The sequence below is a fragment of the Puma concolor genome, chromosome C2 (genome assembly GCF_028749965.1).
Source record: "Puma concolor isolate L17-30 chromosome C2, mPumCon1.1.hap2, whole genome shotgun sequence".
Classification (NCBI taxonomy): domain Eukaryota; kingdom Metazoa; phylum Chordata; class Mammalia; order Carnivora; family Felidae; genus Puma; species Puma concolor.
The window spans coordinates 132,779,784-132,804,567 of record NC_141675.1 but is presented as its reverse complement, the minus strand read 5'-3'; the positions used below and the strand labels follow the sequence as shown (position 1 = coordinate 132,804,567).

At 36.2% G+C, this 24,784-nt stretch overlaps 1 pseudogene; it reads right to left on the bottom strand.

The window, feature by feature from the left end:
- Window positions 1-6,626: 6,626 nt before the first annotated feature.
- Window positions 6,627-24,784, bottom strand: part of LOC112849807 (large ribosomal subunit protein uL6 pseudogene) — a 55,640-nt pseudogene continuing 37,482 nt past the window's right edge.

The following is a 24,784-nucleotide window of genomic DNA, read 5'->3' as shown; positions in this document are numbered from 1 at the left end:
CAGGAGACTATGTAGAATAAGTGAGAAGTAAACTTTTGTTCATGTTAGTCACTGATATTGTGGGTCACCTGTTACCACAGGATAACCTAGGCTATTGTCCTAAATGACTAATTAGAGGATGTAAAAATCCTGTTATATTCTGTGCCTGGACCTTTTAAATTTTTTTTTTTTCAACGTTTATTTATTTTTGGGACAGAGAGAGACAGAGCATGAACGGGGGAGGGGCAGAGAGAGAGGGAGACACAGAATCGGAAACAGGCTCCAGGCTCTGAGCCATCAGCCCAGAGCCTGACGCGGGGCTCGAACCCACCGACCGCGAGATCGTGACCTGGCTGAAGTCGGACGCTTAACCGACTGCGCCACCCAGGCGCCCCTGGACCTTTTAATTATAATGATATAAAGATGGCAGTAGCAAAAAATAACCTCATTTATTCAGAAAGAAGCATTTCAATGTTTCCTATAGGCTAATACAATTAAGACAGGATATAAGACTAAATTTTGTCTGCACTGAACAACAAAAGTGTTGCAAGGGATTCAGAATCCTAAAGAGTTTTTGAGTTATTTACAGGATACAAAAGCATGTAACCAGAGGATCACATCCAGAAATAATGTTGGCCATTATTTAGGGATTATCTTTAACCTGGGAAAATGGGGCACTCACCATCCTTTTTTCTTTTTCTCTTTTTTAGCCAAGAAACTTCAAAATTATTTTCAAGGAAAAAAGAAGTGACTTTCAAAATGCATTAGTAAAACTCCATAGATTTCCTAAATCCAAAGACTAATAATATATACAACATTTCCTTGCCTAAAAGCTATGTCCTAATATGACACAAGTCCTGTCAAGATTTCTGTTTTTAATAAAAAGTTAATCATGTTTAAACGTAATATCTCTAATATCTGGCTCAACACAAGAAACACACAATTTTAGGGATAACATTAGATATGCTTTGCAATGTCAAGAAACTATCAACACAGTATCAAGGATACCCTGCCCTCTACTGTCAGTATTAAAATTTTGCATGTTTAACTAAATAGTAAATCACTGTATTTAAAATCGCTCCACACTGTGGTGTTTAAACATTGTTTCTATTCTATTAGCTCTTTTCTTATACAATTTAACATGTATGTTCACTTAAACACTAACACTAATTAATCTTTTCATACTGCTCCTCAGAAAAGGAACTCAGAATGCTTTAATGCTATTTAGTCATTTCTCAACTTGGAGTCTCTTGTTATTCCACATGAATTTCTCTTACTTTAACCCCATCAATTATAAAATGTAATTATTTCAGTATGGTAAATGTTTGCTTATCATCACACAGGTATTTTCTATTTTATTTAATCACGATTCCTCCTTGCATGTTAGACCTTCCTTCGAAATCACTTCGTATTTAATGCAGATCTGCTGATGTGAAAGGCTCTCCATTTTTATTTGCAGAAACCTCTGGTTTGTTCTTCTTATTTAAAGGTTCAGAAGTATACAATTCCAGGTAAACAATGATTTTCCCTGACTACTTGAAGATAATATCCTCCAGTCTTCTAGCTCCCTTTGTTGCTGTTGAAACCACTCACCTCCAAACTCCAGCTAGCCTCTCTGGCTCCATTTAGCAATATCTAAGCTCTTGTCACTGCCAGCTAAAGGGAATTTTCCAGAGTTTTATTGGGAAATCTCACTTTTTCATTGGTTCTCCACACCACCTGTACTGTGGGTTCCTCTGTTCTGTTCCTGTCTGAATCTGTCATTTATTATGGTTTCTAGAATTTTCCTACAAATGTGATCTCTAAAAGTTAGCTTAAAACATGTGCAGAGTTAAAGGGTATGGTTTACACCATCTGCATTTATGTCAATGAAGAGGAAACATGTTCATGCATCACCATTTTGTATTTTACATTACCTTGGTGTTCTATATATGTATTGATGGTGGTCTTGTATAATAATAAATTTTTGAAAAATCACATACTTGTATTTGTCTCAAAAAATGGAATGTTCCCTCAATTATCATATTTTTTGTGAGTTACATGCATGTACTATTAATCTTAATATTAAATAGTATCATTTTTAGACAAATAAATTTAAATATAATATATAGAATAGATTTTGCATATAATCTGAATTGCATGTACCACCAGGTGTCATAAAGGGTCTTAGAAACTTATTGATGCAGGCTTTCCATTGAGCAATCCACCTGACAGTAGAGCTAGCTCTGTCCTTTGGACACTCTAGATATTTTCAGACCCTTTTAGATAATTCAAAAAATAAGTCTGAATGAATGCACACAAAGTATTATTTTCAATTACTAAATAAGTTACCACTTAAATAACATTATGTCGCAGCCAACATGCAAAGGAAATGGGTGAAATACTCCTACTAGTCAAAGTAATCCTCACTAATTCAACAAAATTTGATTTGTACCTGCAAGGTGCTCGACAGAGATACAAATGACAGACCAGTAAAAAGGTGGACCTGTCTGAGGTCACAGATTGTAGTCTCCTACACAGACCAACAATTATCAAGCCAGTAGAGTAAAGCGTGATGAGAGCCACAATACAAAAAGTACAGCACGTTATGTGAGTACTTAATTTTAGAAACATTTTGTAAAGATTCAGGCTCTTATGACTGGGCTTGAGATCACACCATAGATAGAAATTTGAAAAGCATCTGTTTTCTTTCTTAGCCCTGAGAATCACATCATAACTCGTTTGTTCCCTCTACATTATTTGAAATCCTAGATGGCCACTAAAAACAGTTCATGAAAAATTAAAACTTATTAAAAATGTTAGTGATGATTTACAAACAAAGCTGGGTATGGATAGTTGCAAGTCAATACAATTTTGAAAGGACATCTGCTGTGATGGATGGGTTCACTCAAAGTGCAGATTATTGGAGATTTGGTAAATCATACAAATATATCAGAGTTCTCTGAAATCAAGACAGAGTGAGAACACACAACTAAAAATAGGCAGTAGATGATATATGAACCAAATATACTTTTAAAAGTGTATGTAGCAGTTTAAATGTAATTGGTGTAACATAAGCCTGCGCAAACTTAAAAAACATACAAGGTTATCAGGATTAGAGACTCATTAAACTACAGGTTCTATTTTAAGTAAAACAATCCAGTAAGTACCATTTTGCAATGAAGTGAAATGACCCATTTCCTTTTTCTTAGTCTTAACACAGGAAAGTTAAGGTAGCAGGGGGTAATGCATACACATACTCTAAGAGGTATGTAGTGATGTGTTTGGGAATTTACCAAGTTGGAGTAAAAATAGAGCTCACCTTCCTGGCACAGAGATTTACCTAAGTGCATATAATTGAAACATTTAGATAGATTATATAGAATACACATATTTGTATAACATGTTGTGATTGGATATATGACTGCATGGATATATAACTACTATTTATGTCTGTGGTTGGCCATGTCTGGCTGTGGCCTTTTCTTGGGGGTAAGTGATCACAGCCTATTTGGGTATACTTCAAGAGATCTAAAACAACTGTTACTACGTAGGAGCACTCAATCAGACACAGAAGCCTAGGTCTGAGGATCCCTCTTACACTAAATTGATGGCTGTGGACAAGGCCCTGAGCCTCTGGACTATTGGTCACAGTGTCCAAATCCCTAAAATGGGATCTCTGAGGCCCTTCCTACTCTCACTTTCTGTGTTCCTGTGTGGCTTCTGATGTTTATGGAGTCTCAAAAGCACAAGAAATCTACCTTCCTGACAAAAGTTGTTGAGTACCCCAATGTACTAATGAACTATGTTTATTCACAGCCAGCACATGTTGAAGGCATTTATAAGGTTGGTGGCAACTGAGAACAGTGGACCAGGGTCACCAAGGGATACATGTATATAAGTATCTACACTCAATATTGTCTTTTATTAATCTTCTAATATTTATTATTAGTCCGTTTATTCATAAAATCATCTCATCCCAGACTGTAAACCTTACACTGTAAGAATTATACTCTATTCTGCCATCCAGACAGCAAGTTCTCAGCAACTTCTTAATTAGCCACTAAGCCAGCTTTAAAAATAATCAAGCAATTGGCACCTAGAGTATTTCCCTGCTTTACTTCAGACAAAACTCTGAGGCATATTTCTTAAATATAAAATAAGCAGTTAAATAATATTTCTCACTTTTATTCTGACCCACAGTAGTTCCTGGAGAAAAAAGGTAAAGAAAAGAAAAAGAGTGAAACATTTCATTCCAAAACAAGGGTGGGCAGTACTCTCTCATTTTATTAATACAAACCCGTACCTGTCATTTTCATGTTAAACATTTATTAGCAGTAAATTGGTACATAAATTATTGCTAAGGAAATTTTTCATGAGGAAAATAGCCTTTAAAATAAATCTTGTGTAGTGTATAAGAATATATGCATAAGGAGATGGAAAGCATCTCCCAGAGGAGAAACTTGTCTGAGCTCTTGGGTATGAATATAAAAAATCTCCCCTCATTTCACCTCTTTCCTCAGGGCCAGACTGTTCCATGAACTGGGCCCATTCCAACCTGAATATACTTAATATGAATGAACATTATAGCAAATGTTAACAAGGCCAAATTCTGCTACCACAAAAATTTTAAAACAAATAATCACCGTAAGGAAAATAGTCATAAACCCTGGCTTATGGTCCATGCTTGGTTGAGTTTTTAAAATATGCTTCTCAAAATAATTCCACACCATTTTATCAAGTTCTTAACACTCATTACTCCAGTGGCTTTTAAGTTTTTACTCTTCCAGTAAAAAATATATTTTACATCATGGCCAAATATATGTATGTATATACATATACGCATGCACATGAACATATACATATATATGTAGAGTTATATATATGAACTTTATATATTTATATCTATATATATGAAATTATAAAGCGGAAAAATGTTTTATAAAACATACCTACCCTTACTGCATGCTATATACGATATTTTATATTCTATTCTATTTTCCTTTAAAAAAGGCTGTTTGAGTCCAGTTAAATGATTTTGCAACTCAGCACTATATCATAAGCCAATGCACATTAGAAAACAAAGAGGGACAAAATATTTTCCCCAAGAACATGGAGTAAGAGCAAACGAAGAGGAAAAAAGAAATGGGGTAGAGAGAAAGAAAAGAAAAAAAAGGGCTGAACATTCAATATTCAGGACAGTCATAGAGCACTTTGGAAATGGATATGGCCAAAGAGAAGAAAAGATCATCAGCTAAAAAAAAGAGAAAAAATTACAGAAAATTGATCTTTAGGGTTTAAAAAATTCAAACAACCTTTCCCCCCAGATATATGAAAACGAACAACTTCAAAGATTAACCATTACATTTAGTTGATGCATAAACTATGTACAAACCACAGGCCAGCTGGAAATCAAGATACCCTTGTGATTTTTTATTCCTTCTCTGAATTCATTTTCTGCGCTTTCCTTTCATGCATGCCTCTCCAGCTGCATTGGCTTCCATGATGTTCTTAGAAGCTTCAGATATGATCTCAAGTCATGTCCTTTATATTGGGCTCTTCTATTTGCTAGAAATGCTTTGAAACACTCCCCCTAATACACCAAGATACTTCTAATGGCTTGTCTCTCGGTTCCTTCAATGGTCTTATCTGTTCAAACTACTAAAATTAGAATACCTTTCCTAATCTCTATACCTCTTTCCTGGTTATCTGATCCATGGCAGTTATTAACTTGTCACCATCTGATGTGCTGTAGGTTTTGTTGTGTGATTCTCACCCCCGTGAAAATGTAAATTCCATCAGCGCAGAAATTTTGGGTTTGGTTTTGTTTTTTGGCTTTTTTTAAGGTTCCACTTTTTTTAGCTTTACAGAGCTTTAATTGATAAATTGTAAGATATTTATAATGCACAATATGATACCTTGTTATATGGTATATATTTTGAAAGGATGATTCTCTTCAACAAGTAATTGAGAAATACATCATCTCACTTTTTTTTTGTGAGAACATTTCTGTTCCAGTCTCTTAGCAAATTTCCTTTATACAATATAGTCACCATATGATACATTAGATCATCAGAACTTACTCTTCTACTGACCAGTTGGTACTCAATATTCACTTGTCGAATAAATCAATATTAAATTTCACTTTGTACTGAACACTTGAAACTTTTAAATTTGTACCTAATCTACAGATTGATAATCTCTAAATTCCCTATTGGTTCTAAAATTGTATGCCTCTAATGTGAACATGTGCTCAGTCTGCTTGATGATCACTTTCCTGATTCATTGTAGCCAAGTTAGTTCTTGCCCTCCTCTTTCCTCTTTTCTCCTAGAGCTCTCCATTCTTGGTTATAATATTAACATTAATCATATTTTACCACAAATTAGACCAAGAGTTAATCAAGGGTAAGATGTGTTTTTATGTTTCTTCACATCGTCACTGTAATATACAATGGTGTCTAACACTCGTAGTGTTGAGTTTTCAATAAATACTGATTCAGTGGGTGAGACTTTGATGAAACAATGCTTTAGGGGCCAGAAGAGAGAGAATGTTTCTTTGTTTATTTTACTTTTTCCCCAAATTAATACAGCCTTTCTTGCATCTTTAAAATATTACAAATAAGTCTGAAATATCATCTGTCACCTTGCTGTTTCTGTAGCTGGACAACTTAGATCTTATTCATCAACCTGTGAACTGTTCCTTTTTCAGAAACACAGATACTATCCAAAAGCTTTCTGATATCCTTGATTTTAACTGTTGTGTCTTGCTGAATCAAAGCAGCTGAATGTGATACAAGTTCAATGTCATTTCCTTTAAGAATTAACCCCTCTTTCGGGGCTTGATATACAAAACAAGCAACACTTGGCCTCATCTGAACCCTGCATATGTATTTTTCACCCAAGAAATTTCGGATTTCAACAAGAGAACCATTCCTCTGGATAACAACGTTGATGGGGAAGTGAGCATACACAGACTTCATCTTGCAACAGAAGCCCCATGTAACACCCTTGACCATGATCTGTATATGACTACAGATAGTGCACACGGTAGCCGGTTCTTTTCTATTTCCCCACCATTTGTCAACTTGGAGCCTCTTCTTTTTCTTTCCAGGAAGACTGAGTTCTACATTGATGTGATTGAAGTCCCTTCCCAGGGTTCCTCTGGGGCACTTCACAATAACAGTGCATCCCTTCAGAATGATGTGGACATTTTCTGGAATGTCGACAGTCTGATTGCTGAGAATCGTCTTTATTCTTGTAGTAGATGCGGAAAAGAGAGAGCATCTTTCGTCATCATGTTCTTGTAGCCCATCTCTGTTTATTTATTTTTTTAACATCTACCTGAAGAGCATAAGTGCGAATATCTCTATAGTAGGTCATCGAGAAACTATGTTAGATTTCCACTATTCTCCAGTCTTGAAACCCAAGCAACCAAGCAGCATATTTTTTTCTTCTCTAGTACGTTTTCCTTTGGAGGAATTTAAAAGTCATCACATCCTCTACTGGACTGTTAGGAAATTAGAAGTATCATTTAAAAGGACAGAAGCATATCTAAGTCTTAACAGATAAGTGAGAACTAATTCTAAAGATTTCAAGAAATAGATATTGCCTGAAACCCATATTTTTTTTAGTTTATTTCAATAATTTTTTTGAAAAGAAACAAACTAGGAAATACCTATCACTGAGCATCCTTTTAATTGTTTACTCTAACTAACAATATTTTAAGAAATAAAGGGAAAGACATTACTTTGTAGGATAAAATAAACTTTAAAGGATTTTGGTCTAATCTTAAACAGTAAGATTTCTGTATTTAGTTTTATTGTACATCTACAAGATAAATTCATACTTCAGTAGTTATTGCAATACAAAATATCATTATTTTTTTCAAAAGAATGAAGTTCAAATATGTTTAGTTTGAGTTTAATCATTCCTTTCCTAAAACTTACCTGTTGTGCATATGGAATAAACTAAACTTATTTGCAGTTGGATTTTCTCCTCTTTGAAAATATCTCACCTTCATTGAAGCAAAATTCAGAGTTCTCTTTAGTTCATGTTTTTTTAACTTTTCATAACTAAAAGTACTGATTCACCCCAATCATGTGTTCCAGATATATTCAAAAGTTATAAAATCAATTATAATACTAATAGTACTCACAATCTAAACATGTGCTTAAGTTAAAGGAAGATCTTACAAGAATTTATTTGGAATTTGCATTCAAAGGCAAAATAAAGTTGAGGGTTAGGGATTTTTCTGATAGAAGTTTGTCTTTACATTGAAAATAGTCATTATTTTTGAGAAATAATTTATGTTTTTTATCACAACTGAGAAAGGATGAAATAAAAAACCTTATTTCAAAATGTCTTCTTCAGGGCACCTGGGTGGCTCAGCTGGTTGGGCGTCCAGCATGGCTCAGGTCATGATTTCATGGTTCGTGAGTTTGAGCCCTGCAGCAGGCTCTGTACAGACAGCCCAGAGCCTGGAGCCTGCTTCAGATTCTGTGTCTCCTTTCTCTGCCCCTGCCCCACTCACACTGTCAAAGAAAGAAAGAAAGAAGGAAAGAAAGAAAGAAGGAAAGAAAGAAAGAAAGAAGGAAGGAAGGAAGGAAGGAAGGAAGGAAGGAAGGAAAGAAAAAGAAAGAAAGAAAGAAAGAAAGAAAGAAAGAAAGAAAGAAAGAAAGAAAGAAAGATCTTCTCTAAGCCAAAAAAAGTTATGCTTTGATTGGAGGATTCAATTATCTGAACTACTCAAATCAATATTTTCTAAATTTTTCAAAATGATTAACTGTTGTCATATAAAACTTTCCTCTAAATAGCTCAATCATTCTCCTAGTGAAAGTGGAGGACTTTGAGAGTATCTCTCTAGACCATCCCCAAGCTCTGTTGGACACTCACACATCCTATAATATTCTGTATCAAGCAACATTTACCATTGTGTATCAAGTTTTAAAGAGCAAAAATCTTGTTTTCTTACATAAAGGAGTAACAAACAGCAAAAATAATTAAAATAAAATAAATGTTACTAGAGTATGAAAAGTGTGCTACACAGGATGATCCATGTTTTATAGGGCTGAAACTTATTCTATTTGAGGGATATTTTTTATAAAAGAGAATATAAACTTACAAATATAAAATTAGGCATGTATGTAAACATTTAGAATGAGAAAATAAATAAAACTGCAAATTTTTTTTTAGATTTTTAAAAAATTTTTTAACATTTATTCATTTACGAGAGACAGAGAGAGACAGAGTATGAGCACGGAAGGGGCAGAGAGAGGGAGACACAGAATCTGAAACATGTTCCAGGCTCTGATCTGTCAGCACAGAGCCCAACGTGGGGCTCGAACTCATGAACTGCGAGATCCTGACCTGAGCCGAAGTTGGACGCTCAACTGTCTGAGCCACCCAGGTGCCTCAAACTGCAAAATTTTAAAAAGCTGAACACAAACTATGAGATCAGCTAATTCTAGTATCGAGACCAGTCTTTTCTCTAGTATAATTGAAATTATTATTAAAATTTTATTTCAGTATTGATCATTGAGAAAACTTTTATCTTCACAACTTGTTATTGGTAATGCAATAAAAATATTTAGGGTTGGTATCCAATTTTGAGAAACTTTTATCAAGTTTCTTTCCTAGAAACAAGATTTCAGAAGTTCCTGAGTGGCTCAGTCAGTCAAGCATCCAATTCCTGATCTCAGCTCTGGTCTTGATCTCAGGGTCGTGAGTTTAAGCCCCATGTTGGGCTCTGCACTGGGTCTGAAGCCTATTTATAAATAAATACATACATACATACATACATACATACATACATACATAAATTCAGACATTTCAAATATGCAAATGTACATTGACCATCTCATAATGATGTCCAATTAGCAATGAATTAAAGTATTTTCCCAGTGGGTTCATATGACTCATTGCTTTTTATTAATATGATTATCTGACAATTCTGTAGCTATTCACTCCCTTGTCTTAGAAAATATCTCCCACTTTTACTAAGTTACTATTTTAGGTATGATCTCAACATGTTTTTTTACAATTTACCTCTTATTGTCAAAATAATATTAGGTAATTTTATTTAATTTACTTAATTATTCCTCCCCCTTTTCCTTTTGTTTGCATATTTTATTATTTTTACATGAATTTTCTCTAACTTTTAAAAATAAATGTCTCAAGTGTCTATAATTTCTCACTTGTTAGATCAAAGCATTCCAAAATGTATTTCCATATAATAGCTAAATCTCTCCCCCTTAGCCTTATCCTAAAAATGCTCTAGTGACTTCACTGAGTAGAACAAGACTCAAATCATAACTAATTGCAATTGAACTGTCTTTTGCTTCACAGTAAATATGCATTTATGGTATGGAAAAATGGAAAAGAAAACCAAATTGTGCTAGGTAAGCTCAAGGAAGGCATCACAAGGTACATGAATATGGATGCCAACTCTTAGAAAATAAGGCCATGTTCATGAGGTAGGGAAGACTGGGCAAGAATTTGTGCAAAAGTTCAAGCCTCAGAGCACTAACCACAAACTCAAGGTTCTGCCCTGACATCACCATTTTTCTCTTCTGGTTAGTTACCCAGCATCCTTGTTTCCCAATTCCCACCTACTCACGTACCGTAGCACTTGTGGTTATTGTAACTTAAGGACAATTAAGATAAGCCATGTGACATACAAATTTCTAGGTGAAAACAGAATAAAAGCACTTTAAGATTTTGGTAAAGACCCTGAAAAGAATGTATTTGAAACATATGAAACCATGAAGGACATGTTTGTTTTCAAGTCCATGGTACCAAAATGGAACCATGTTCTGGAGACTTAAAGGAGGCCACTTGTGGAAAATGAAAGCACACTTACTCAGTGGGCTTCATCAGCCTGAAAGGGGACAAACATTAAAGTCAAGAATTTCAAGAAAGCTTAAATGACATCATAGATGGGAGATCTGTATAAAAAAGAAATTGTATCTACTTCTTTTTTTAAAAAAAATTTTTTTTTCAACGTTTATTTTTGGGACAGAGAGAGACAGAGCATGAACGGGGAGGGGCAGAGAGAGAGGGAGACACAGAATCGGAAACAGGCTCCAGGTTCTGAGCCATCAGCCCAGAGCCTGACGCGGGGCTCGAACTCACGGACCGCGAGATCGTGACCTGGTTGAAGTCGGACGCTTAACCGACTGCGCCACCCAGGCGCCCCTGAAATTGTATCTACTTCTAATAAGCTTCTAATGTCTACTCTTTGTGATAAATATCAAAGAAAGGATATGCCATCCTCTCCACATACATGATCTTATCAAAGTCAGATGCTCTGGACTTGGATGGGCTTTTGGGGAGACAATATGATTCTGATGTTCTTAGTTTCTCAAACGTCTTTAAAGCCCCTTAGAAAAATAGATATTGACATCAAATTTCAAATATTAGGAACACATGCATAGTGCACATATCTTTTTTGATCAAGGTGATGGTTAATTTTATGTGTCAGCTTGACTGGGCAACACAATGCCCAGATATTTGGTCAAACATTATTCTGGGTATGTCTGTGGGAGTGTTTTGGGATTTGGAGACTAACATTTGAATCTCTAGGCTGAGTAGAGCAGATTACCCTCCCCAGTGGGCCTCCTCCAGTCTGTTGAAGGCCTGAATAGAACAAAAAGGCTGACCCTCCCATTAGAAAGAGGCAACTCCTCCTGCCTGATTAGTGGATCATTGGTCTTTTCCTGCCTTCAAATTAACTGAAATATTGTCTCTTCTTGGGTCCTGAGTCTACCCCTCCTTTCTCCTGGTTCTCAGGCCTTCAGACTTGGACTGGAACTACATCAGAGGCTCTCCTGGGTCTCCAGCCTTCTGACTGAAGATCTTGGGACTTCTCAACACCAATTTTTGCATGAGCCAATTTCTTACAATAAAATGTTTCTCTCTTTCTCTGTAGATATATATAGATATATGGATAGGTAGATTGATCGATCTAGAGAGTTTTGTTCTGTTGATTCTTGTTTCACTGGAGAATCCTAACTAATACAACTTATATAAACATACAGAATTTAATAAGGTATCTAAGAAAAAGATGTTTAAATTAATATTCACACATACTTAATCTAGTCTGTATGTTTGGCCAGAGATATGGCATAAGGGAACAAAGGCAAATCCAATCTATCAACATACAATCATGGAAGTTAAATTTGGCCTACTTTACAGATAAGGAAAATGATATACAGTGAGTTTAAACATTTTCCCAAAGATTTATAGCAGTCAGCGATAGAACCATAAGTAACACCTTTTCTGAATTCTAGGCTAGTGTTCTAGCCTTTATAGCAGGCTACTAATTTCACACTTGATTCTTTTTACATTTCAGTGGTTTAATATGTAAAATGATCTCTGACGCTAACTCATACTCACCACTTCATTTATGGTGCACCAATCCTCACTTTAGAGTGAGGGTGTTCTACTAAACAAGACAGGTCGTTGGGCTGGACGAGAAGCATGCTTATGTTTTGGGGGAGGTGTGGCAGTGAAAGGCCAGGAGAGATGAGCAGAATGCCTCTGGCTCATGAGAGTCAGTCACAGAGAACACTTTGTTGTCCACTCTAAGATGGGAAGGGCATAAATATGAGCTGGTGCCAAGGTACTCAACTGCAAGGAGCGGGGAGGAGGTGAGATGCCAAAGCCCACAGAGAGGCATTATCCTGGTAGCCTCCTTAAATCACCCCATTTCCAGAGAGGGCTCTGGTGACCTGAACATGCCATAAACAAAGCGGACACTGCCACTACTAAGAAGCACAAAAATTTGTTTCAAGACACTTTCCCTGAATATTCTTGTATGAGGCCCTCACTGTCCATCAACGAACTGCTTTTGGTTAATTTTACCGCTGTGTTATTCAATTTTCACATCCTTGGAAGTCTCACTCAATATTTAATGATACACTGGCTTGGCAAAATAAAAGAAACTGTAGATTATTCCTGCAAAACACATCTGCTTGCTCCAGAAAAAAAGTGTGGAAAGAAAAGTAAGACATTGATTCAAATTTCCCTATATAGTTTTTAAAGCCAGTTGAAAAAAAATCCTATCAAAGAATACTTTTTAATTTCTAAGAAAGCAAATAAAACAGTCATTTGGTAAGTGTATTTATCACAACTAGCTATACATTTTTAGTCAAATCTATAATAAAAGATTTATTTATATAACTGATATGTTCAGTATATTGTCCCTATTCTATGAATTCGAGCAAGATTTTGAAAGTTTAAATTATCATAGATGTTTACAGTTATATGTTTTGCTGTGATTAATTTTACCTTGGGTCCTGGTCAGAAATGCACCTACCACCCATTATAATTGTTCCTTCGGGAAAAATCAATCTTCTTGACAATGAAATAAGTCATGACAATTTCCATGAACATCCTCTAGTGAAAAACGAGGGGAGCTTGTTATGTGCCTCTACCACATAGAAAGGACCAGAGGGAGCAATATCCTAGTGTTTACTTTGGATAAATCATTCAGATTTTATGAGTCCTTGCATAGATCCATTCCCTGTGTCAGAACCAGCCATGTGTCCCTAAGGGGGCTTCACAGCCCTGCAGGTGCTGCCTGTCCATAGGCAGGAAGGTCAATATACGAGACTACTTATATGAAGCATCTGACATACTCTATGGTCAGTAAGCTGTGAATCCTAGGATATATTCAAGAGCTAGTTATTAATGATCCTAACTGTAGACTCACTTCTGATGCCTCTCTCTCTCTCTCTCTCTCTCTCTCTCTCTCTGGGGATTAATGAGGGATAAATCTAGGTGGGTACACAAATGGAATCAAACGCTTAATCTGGATGGTGGTGAGATATCCAAAAAGAGAAGCAATTTTGTTAGAAATATTCAGATAATGAAGAATAAACTATATTATACACACAAAAGTTATTTTTCCAGAAGGATCTGTGGTTTACAAGGTGTTATAACATCTGGATATTTATTTTCTAACTCCTCTCTGTCATAAAGCCAAAAAACCTAAATAAATATATCAAGACTTAACAAATAAGGCTCTACTCAAGACTTTCCTTCCCACATGATGCTAACTTCCATTCTTACCCATCGCACCAACCACTTAATGCAACCAGTCTATCAGTTCCTTATCTGGAGTCTTGGACATCTAACAGTGGACATTGATTAGTAAGTGAAATGAAAAATTTTGTAAAAGATGTGGAGTTTCATGAAAGTAAAAGATGTGGAGGTCCATGAAAGTGATTTTGAAGGACTGATTTTAGTATATGCACAGAAACTGACAATGAAAATTTAGCTGGTTTACTCTAGTTAATAATCGGGGGAAAAATTGACTCGAAAGAAAATGACTGAGCATCAAAAGCTTAAGACAGGATTAGGGGAAAGAGGATTTAGGAAACTTCTATTTTTTTTTTCTGAAAATATTATCAAATAGCTTTTTTCAATGCAGACACTTGTTTTCAGTTTCCTTATCTGTACATGGAGAGGAGGTTTCCTTATCAAATGAAGTAAGAATAAAAATTTACTTCCTATCGTACATAGAGGTTCACTCAACCAGTGATCCGTAACATAAAACAAGGTGGAGGGGGACCTGGGTGGCTCAGTCAGTTAAACATCTGACATTTGATTTTGGCTTGGTCGTGGTCTCACAGTTTGTGAGTTCAAGCCCCGCATTGGGCTCTGTGCTGACAGTGATGAGCCTGCTTGGGATTGTCATTCTCTCCCTCTCTCTCTCTCTCTGCCCTTCTCCTACTCTCTTTATCTCAAAATAAACAACCTAAAAAAAAATGTTGAGAGAAGATATCAGAATATTAAGGGAAAGGTTGAGCGAACAAGAGATAGGTAGTTTGAAAACCATATTTAGTATGATATGTATTTGAAATTTTGCATAGCAAACAAAAAATATTTTGTATTGTCAGAATAGTATGTAATAGAAACCACAGAAAATTAAGCTTATGAAATCTTCATAAGTGGAAATATGCATATAATACTGTGATTTTAAGAAGGTTTATCATAATTAAAGAGAAGGAAAATTTGAGAATTTTTTTCTAAGATATATATGTAAACAGGCAAAAATATTTTAAAGTTGAGAGAAAAAAAGTAAAATGCATTTGGTCATTTGAGGTTGGACCAAGCTCTTCACTCCTGTCATTTCCTCTAATAAAATGATAAATAAGCTGATTCAAAGGTGGTGGATCTATTTTGACCTTCTCTCCCCTCCTACCTGGATACAGACCTAGCCTCCAAAATTGACTCCTTTATTTGATGAACAAGGATGGCCAGGGAAAGGCAAACACACACATAACCTCTTTGCAAGCTCAATCTATGTTTCTATGTTCCTATGAAGAAACCCTAGTGTTTAAGGCAAGTCGTGTATTTACATTGGTCTTAACTATATTTATAAAAGCAAAGCAAAGTTCCCCCCTTGATCCTATAACTCATTCTGAGTTCTGGGACGTTCGCATAAAGGTCAGCTGTCATAATTGTTCATTTATATGGGAAAGTATTTTAACATTTTTATTGAATTCTTAGGATTCCTGATACAGGGATATATAATTTCTTTTTCTTTTCCTTTTTTTTTTTTTTTTTTTTTTTGCTAAATGCTATAGACAGGCTAGGAAATAGTACAGGATTTAAGCAACAGAACTAAGCTAGACCAGACTTTAGAGATCATCCAGTTTGTTCATTTTTATAAATACAGAAACTAAGGCTCAGGAAACGAGAGTCCCAAGCTCATGCTTTTACTTTGCAGCATTGCTGTGTTAGCATGAGCTTGGGACTCTCGTCCCAAGGCATCTGCACTTTAAGGCATCTGCACTTAAATCATTACTCCACCATTGAGAAGTGCGAGATGCTGGGCATATCATCCCATCCCAAAGGAAGATATTTTAATGTGACTAAAGTTAAGTCATTTATCCATCTATAAGATTAGAGCAATAATACCTAGTTTTCAGGATTATTGATAGAAATGTAGATAATATTTAAAACTGTTTTGGAAATGTTAACTGCTATTTTTACTTACTAGACAAAATTCTAAAAATATTGAATCTCAGCCTTTTGCTCCAAGAGTATGATGTCAGTATGAGCTTTAAAAGTCTGATTCATATTTTTCAAGTCCTTTTAGTAAAAAAAAAATTCTTGATAATGTCCTCCAACAATGTCATAATTAGGCCAAGATCATTGTTTGACATAGAATGCGTCTTAACAGTACAGTCAGAATGCTCCAGGACAAATTATGCAAATAATTCAGGAAATGCGGTATGCTATGGCTCTAAACTAAAGAGAAGCAGTTTATGAACATCCAAAAGGTTTTGAAAAATCTTGCAGGAAAAACAAAATCTGCATATACTAGCTTAACCAGTTTCTTTGCACACTCAAAAAGTAATATCTACTAGTATCTCCACAAACTCGTGTTACCTGGACAACCTCCTTCCCAAAAAATAACTTACAAAAGTGGTGCTGAAGGCACAAGGTAACTAAAATAATATGGATAACTGCAAAATAATGGCTTTAATTCCTTCTAAGTGTTGAGTATGTAAAATATCAAGTCAATTGACTTATTTCTACTTTGAATCTTTCACAACAGGGCTCAGGGGTAGGAGCCTAGGGGGAGTCTGCCTGTGGGTTCTGAGTTATACCCTGGGGTTGAACAACATTATTAGTGTGCTAAATGACACTAAATTGCTTACATCAAAATGGTTCTATTTATTATGTGAATCTCAACCTCAATACATTATCTTTGCAAATTTCACAAATGCATAAAAACTTCAAAGTATTAAAAGCTAAGTAGTTCAAGTGTTGTGTGAGAAATCTACAAAGTTTCACAGATATAAAAAGTGTATTATCACAAATATCAAATCATTATGTTGTACACCTGAAAGTAATATAACGCTATGTTGATTAGACTTCAATTTTAATTACCAAATCAAAGGGCAAGTTTTCTAAATGGTCCCTAAAAAGACTGTATTTTATTTTATAAAAATAAAAATCAATATTTCTTTTAAGCCCTTAAATTGCAGAAGCTTTACAATAAAGTCAACACTAGAGGGGAAAAAAGGTATTTTCTACAGGTAGCTAATATTTTACAGGCAGATTACAAACCATCACAAAACACATATTGACAGAGATTGACTGTGGCAGCCGTAACTTAATCTCAGCAGTCGTGATCTCAAACCTCTTGAGTCTCACTTCATGGTTTATGATATAGTTACATCACAATCCCTCAATAGAATTACAGCTTTGTCACTAATCTCTCCCTATCAGTTATCCTGTAAGGAAGGAAGCTGCGAGGCACCACTAGAAAGAGGCAATGGCATGAATGATTGCATTCAGTCTCTTTCCACAACAATATCTGTAAGTCTGGGAGTGATAAATGGCACCCAAGTTATAAACGAGCAACAAGGTCAGTAGCACCGAGCAGCCAAGAGTTCAAAGAAAAGTCACAATTCTGACGGGTTCAAGAAAAGGCCACATACTGCCAGCGTGCAGATAAATCCTCAGAGATGCCTTACTGCAATTACAAAACAGAATTAGAAAAGCCTGTTATGGAGGAACTAAGATTTTTGTCCAGTAATTGAACGAAGACTTTTATTAGCATAAAAGTCATTGTTTTTATGGAAAAAATGATGGATTGAATAACATTCCATGACCAGTCAAGAATCTTGGTGGAAAATCTCTTCAAATCATTCAATAATTCTTTGACACTGAAATATATGTAACTGAACAGCACTAATTTTCTTCTTGGTCTCTTCTCCTTAATCTCTTAAAGATATCTATAGAGTCCAGAAGAGACATGGACTCTCTAGAATTGTTTTAGGCTGTGTCTACATCTCTTTGTACACATCCTTAGATGAAGGTGATTTTTCCTTATAAATTATAATATGCAAATCTTCTAACAATATCACAAATAAAAACTACTCACAGAATGTTTTAATGTAAAGTCACCTGAGAAATCTTGTTTGACCCTTTATGTAATAGAGACCCAGAAATGTTGAGGGTCTTTCCCAAGGTCACGTCACTGGTAACTGGCAGATTAGGGTTAAAATCATTGAGTTCCTGGGGGTACTTGGGTGGCTCAGTCAGTTAAGCATCGGGCTCTTGATCTCAGCTCAGGTCTTGTTCTCAGGGTTGTGAGTTTGTCCCTGCATTGGCCCCTCATTGGGCTCCGTGCTGGGCATGAAGCCCACTTAAAAAAAAAATCATTGAGTTCCTGATGTCTACTTCTATATTCTTTCTACTTAATAAAAGTTCCAATAGCTCAAATAGATAGTTACTGTAGTGTCGAGGTCTCTCATTGGATGTGCTATAGTCCTCAAACTTTTATGCCCTATAGATTTGTAATAGACTTCAATAATCTTTGCTATATGTCATTTATTTGTTCATAAGGATCAAGACAAATTATACTGTATCTGAAAATTTGTTAGCCCACTGTGATGCAAGGCTGAAAAAGAATATAAGAAGAGACAGTCTCTAAAATCTCTACTAGTCCTCAGAGAAAGAGGCCTTAAAATGAATAGTCTTGAAGATATTGAAAGAGCTTCTGTCCATTTTCACTCCATTTCCTCACGAGGAGACTCACTTCTGTGATGGTCATGGAGATTTCCCTTCTTATTTTGAACAGCCATGCTTAAATTAGGATATTTTAATGTTTTTATAAAATAGAACAAAAATAAAGGATAAACAAGGAAAAATTTTGCATCCCTCCTATCTCTCATGAGTGATTAACATCAGGATTATGATTTTCACAATGCCTTTCCCTGAAGCAACAGAATATGGAATGTTAAAAAGCCACTCATTGCATCAAGCAATGGAAAGTTAAGGCCCATTTTGTATATGTGTACTTTTAAGATTCGAGATGATTTTAGAAAATTTTAACAAGACACTAACCAATGAAAAAATATATACTATATTTTCAACAGTGGATAAAACTGTAAATAGGGCTAATCAAAGGACATGGGAGCTCTTATTATCCAAATTAGGGGACAACCCAAGAATGACTTACTTATCTTTAAAGGCTATTTTTATATGCAGTTATTTTGTGCATGTCTAATGTTCTGGAAATACTTCAAAGTGAGTATTAAATTTTTTTCATGAAGCTTTGAAGATTTATTTTCTCCATTGTGTCCCATAACTGCCTCTACAACACTTTCCAACTCACCGTAAGAGCACCTCTCTGCCTGGCGTGTGATCAGGCCCAAAGGATTTCTGCAAACTTGCTGACTCACACCTCTCCTGAATATGTATAATAATGGTTTTGCTTCAAAAGTATCTCTTTTCTTGCTATGCTAAACTTGAAAAACGTAAGATGAGTATTTCAATCAAGTACATAATTAACAAGTCTAGAACATGAAAGTGAAAAAATTTTAATGGATAATGAAAAACTTGGGCAATCAATAGAAAGCCACACAGCTTCAAATACATGTGACAATTATGAACAGTTGTGCTTGGATGGGACAGTAAGATCAATAGAAAATGCAACCGCTGATGTGTTCTGTGTCCTCTAGATTCTAGAAAAATTACAGTCCAAGGCAAATCCTTCTACAACCACTTCAAAGAATGTCTGAATTCTTTCTTTGTGCTGGAATGTTCTAATTATTATGGCTAGAAAAACCAAGTTGCAGGATAATTAATCACCTCCTCCATCAGGATCAGACTAAAATAAAACAGACCTCAAGTGCCCCAGGACTTCTCTTGGCACCTTTTCTTTAATTTGAGTAGGTTCCTTCATGAATATGCAAAATACAGAATTAACCATAATTTCTTTAGTCCAAGAAATAAATTGCTCCTGCTAATTTATCATGCAAGCAATGCTGTGTGTACTGCTTTGCTCCTCTTTGGCTGTGGGAGTCCAGAGAAGCTGTCGCCCGCTCCTCACTCAGTGCCACAGTAAACGCTTCCTTTAGTCCTTGCTAAGCTAGAAAAATCTACGCTCCTTTTTCAAGGGTGGGGGACATCACAAACAGAGACATACCGGACAAAGCACTTTTCAATTTCATTAAGACTGGTATTGTAATGAGCACATTAAAGCATAAACATTGTTGGCAATCGTCTGGAGCCAAGAGACTTTTTTTAAACCTGTGGTGGATTTTATTGTTGTTATAATGGTTTTTACCATAATGAAATTTAATGCATTACCAGGAAAAAGCCATGCCCTGTGGTAGGGCGCTGCTTATATTTCGAAACACGTTAGTGTGAAACTACAGTGAGATCTAATAATAGAAATGAACTTACCTAAAGATGTATTGATTTTTATATTAGGTCATGTTGAGAATTTACAAAGAACATCTAGTCCATGAGAAAACAAATCCTCTTGAGAATAGCATTGATTGCAAGAAGGGTAATATTAGAAAAATGGAAATCCTCTCCTCCTGAAATGGTGTGCATTCATATAATGGATTAAGTGCACTAGGTAGTTTAAGAAAGGTCATCTTTCAGATAAATGATAAATTTGATAAATTTCAGTAGATTTAATCACCCCCTGAGATTTGATCAAAGCAACAATGGGCTGAATAATAATATCCCTCTCACCCATATAATTTGTTTATTAAAAACACCTCACCCACATAATTTGCTTATTTATTCTAACTTCTGAAATTATAAATATTATTTCTATTATCATGACCTATTCAGTAAAATTCCACACAAAATAAATGTCTATCATTTAAATACACACTTCAATCATTGGATGGTTTCAAAGAAGGTAATATTGGCTCTTAGGCAAAAATGCCCAAAAAGAGAAGGAACAGACCGTTAAGGCAATATTCGATTCTATCTTTTACAAAACCAGAGATCCTCCCTAGGACCTAAGAGACTAGAGAGGGAGGGTTACTTTCTTATGCCCACATTATTAGAAAGTTGGAACCAGGATTTAACTGTTTATACCTATATATTTAAAAAACATTTTGCTAACAGTGTTCTTCAGAACAGCATACATCTGCATTTTTGTCATTCTAGTTTATGTTGTGTATCCACATACTCGATTATGTTCTTAATGTATTTTGTTTTGAAGTATTAGGTTACAGTTTTCATTTCTTTGTGGGTATGCCTCTGGACTGTTTTCCTAATCTGTAGGGATGTTCTGCTGTTCCTTACTGTCCTTTTTCCAATATTAAATTGGTATGAGACTCAACTCGCTTTTTCTGTTGCTCAATTTTAAGTAAAAAACCCTTTCAGGTCCTTTTTGAAAGAAGGGATGAACCAAGTTCATGGCTCTAGAGCTCCCTCTTATGTTGTTTTCACAAAGTGATGAAAACAACATGGAGTCCTACCTTCTGAGAATGGTTTCCTTTGCTTTCCTTTCGTAATTTTACCTAGACAAGGAAGGCGAACTACAGCTGATGGATGAAATGTGGACCTCTGGCCTGTTTGTTGTACTGCTTTCTAGCTAAGAATGTTTTTCACATTTTCAAAATATTGTTTAGAAAAATAGAAAAGAAAAAGAGGAAGGAAGAAAGGAAGGGAGGTAGATGATCCAACAGAGACTACATATGGCCCACAATAAAGCTTGGAAATTTACTATCTGGCCCTTTTTTTCCCACCTTCTGAGTTCTGGATGAACATTTTCCTTTGGAACTTGTTGTCAATGTTCTGAGTTTGGATTCTATTACCAGAATTTTCTCCTGGTTCAAGACTGACTTGGCAAAAAGCTTCCATCTTTTAGTATCAAGAATTCTTGGGGGTGCCTGGGTGATTCAGTTGGTTAAACGACCAATTTTTGATTTCGGCTCAGGTCATGATGTCATGGTTTGTGAGACTGAGCCCTGCCTCAGGCTCTGGGCTGACAGGGTGAAGCCTGCTTGGGTTTCTCTCTTTCCCTCTCTCTCTACCCCTCCCCGACTCCTGTATTTTTTTTTCTTCTCTCTCTCTCTCAAAATAAATAAATAAACTTAAAAAAAAAAAAAAAAAGAATACCTGGGGTCCAGACCTTACAGTGGTCCCCATCCACCAACCAGTACATGAGATTCTGAGAAACCCCTCCAGTTTTGCTGTTTTCAGATTGCCCCACTTTTTGGTTGGTTTTCTGTCCCTGTATCTGTGGAAAGATTCAGAGAGAGCTGAAGGTTAGGGCAGTGCTTCCCTCTTTCCAAAATCTCAAGTTAAATTTTTTTTTAACTGAATGATGAAGAGGATCTGGAAAGATTAAGAATATTCTGCATTCTCTTTATGAAGTGGAATGTTTTTTTTTCAAAAAAATTTTTAATGTTTATTCATTTTTGAGAGACAGATATAGACAGAGCATGAGCAGGGGAAGGGCAGAGAGAGAGGGAGACACAGAATCTAAAGCAGGATCCAGGCTCTGAGCTGTGAGCACAGAGCCTGATGTGGGGCTTGAACCCATGGACCGTGAGATCATGACCTGAGCTGAAGTCGGATGCTCAACCAACTGAGCCACCCAGGCACCCCATGGAATGTGATTTTTTAGAGGACCGAGTATGTGTCTAGTAAATGTTTATTAGTTTGGTTATTGTTTCTTTCTTACTTACCTTTAATAAAATATTCAACTATTTTTATATGTTAATAAAACTGATCAAATAATTACATTTCAATTTATATACCAGTCTACAATAAAATCATATTCTGCTCAGAGATAGCATAGTATTTCTACTGGATTAATTCTATGTCTCATCTAATAATGAATTCTACAGTCTCAGGGAGTTTAAGCTACTTTACTCTTTGTGTCAGATTTCCTTCCCAAGGATGAAGGATGGAAGCATAGTATGAACCATCATAATTAAATCTATTCTATGGGCATGATGGAGTCTGGTGGAGTCAATTATTATGTTGGACCCATCTACAGGTAACTATACAGAATTCTGCACAAAGTATAAACAGTAGCTCTGAGGAGACCCTGGAGAGCTAGTGAGAGCGGCAAGAAATTGGGGGGCATTTGACTCTTTTATGAAAGAAAGGAGCTATACCAGGTAAAATCCTTGTTTACTAGTTTTTCACTGAGGATGTCCAAGCAACAGCTGCAGGAGGGGGTGAAGGATGCTGACACTCAAGCCAAGGCTCACATCTACTGACTGAGAAGTCAGAGAATGAAGTTTGGCTGCTAAGTGGCTGAACACTGAAAGCAGAAAAATCAAAGCCGAAGACCACAGCAGGGGAGGCCTCAAAACTGCCCATAGACTTCACCGAAAATCTTGGCTGATGCCTGGGTATAGCCCTGCGGGGGGAGATGGGGAAGGGCTGGTTTGCAACCTCTGAGAGTTCCCTGGGTGAAATTTGAAACTGGCGGCAAGATGGAGGGCAGAGAGAGACCCAAGAAAGTGACAGCAACTCCAGATTGGAAACTGGCAGGTTTCAAAACAGCAAGGGAACTTACGAGGCTTCTCTCTTGGGTGGCTGCAAGATGAGTTGGTGTTGGCACCATGCGCCCGGATCTTGAATTTACGTAGAAGCTGTAACGGGAATCAGTCACTTATATCTTCCAGAAGATCTCAACACATTACCCTCTCAAGGCTGTGTCCTTGAGGGGGCTCCTAGTGTGAGAAGAGTAAGCGAAACCCACATTCCAAGGCCAGTGGAGGGGTAAGGAGCCTCCCATTGCCAGGGTCCAGCTCTCAGGTCAACCAGCGGTCATGTCCCCTCCATGGTCTCCTCCACCAGGAACTTCAAGGTTTTGCATCAAATGCAACAGCAAGGAAAGGCCAAAAGAACAAAGCAGTTTCAGTAGCTGTTCATTTCAGGGAAGACAGAGTTTAGAGTTTAAACCCAGGCAAATTAACTAACTACCGGCTACGACAAAAATCACCACTCTTCAAGGTTATAAAATCCAGAGTCTCTCAGGGGAAAAAGCACACATTGACACATTGTCACCCAAAGTCCACAGTTTACATTAGGATTCACTCTTCGTGTGATACATTCCATAGGTTTTGACAAACATATCACATGTATCTACAAATATCATTTCATACAGAATAGTTTCACTGCCCTAAAAATCCTCTGTGTTCCCCCATTCACCCTTCCCTCCCGCAAACCCTTGGCAACCACCAATCTTTTTGTTTTTTATAGAGAGATTTTATTTTTTTAGAGAAGTTTCAGGTTCCAAAATTGAGTGGAAGGTACAGAGATGTCTCCTATATCCCTTGTCCCCATGCACTCATTTTTTCTCTTTAATCATTTCCATTACAAAGACAGGTGAGAGCAGAACCAGCAGCCAAATGTCATTCTAAATCACATGGTTTTCCCTTTATTTTATAGCAAATCACTTCTCTAAACATAATTCTCACTGTAACAGGCTGGGTGGGTGGTGAGGGGAGATATCTGGAATTTGGGATAAACAAATCCTTTTAAATTATAATGTTGTACCCTGAGGTGTCTTTCTTAAACTTCGTCCTCTGAGATAACACACTGTAAAAAAAACAAATTAAAATGGGGGGTTTTATCTTAATTAGGCGTACTCCATGCATCATTAAGTAATGCTGTTTTTTCAAGATGCTTATATTTAGAAGATTGGATACTATCTGTAGTTCTACTGTTTCCTTCTGGGAAAAAAAAAAAAAAAAAAAAAAAACTACCAAAGTTAGGAGACTTCACAGGTTGAAATATGTAATGAAAGATTACAGCCCAGTGACCATTCTCAATGTGAAAATGAAGGTGGAAATTTCAAAAAATACTGTTATTTAATGATTCATGTGGCTTTTCCATTTCTAATTGAAACTATCAAGTGATGATGTCGGTTTTATGGAAACTAATTTCTGGCTTATTAGTGAAATGATTCAGTAATTCAGTTTTCATCCTAGATAGTAAGGTTTCACATATCCACACACCCTTCACTCAGAGATCTGGCCTTGAAATAACAGAATCACAGTGATTCCAGGAGACTGAATAGGCAAGGACAGCC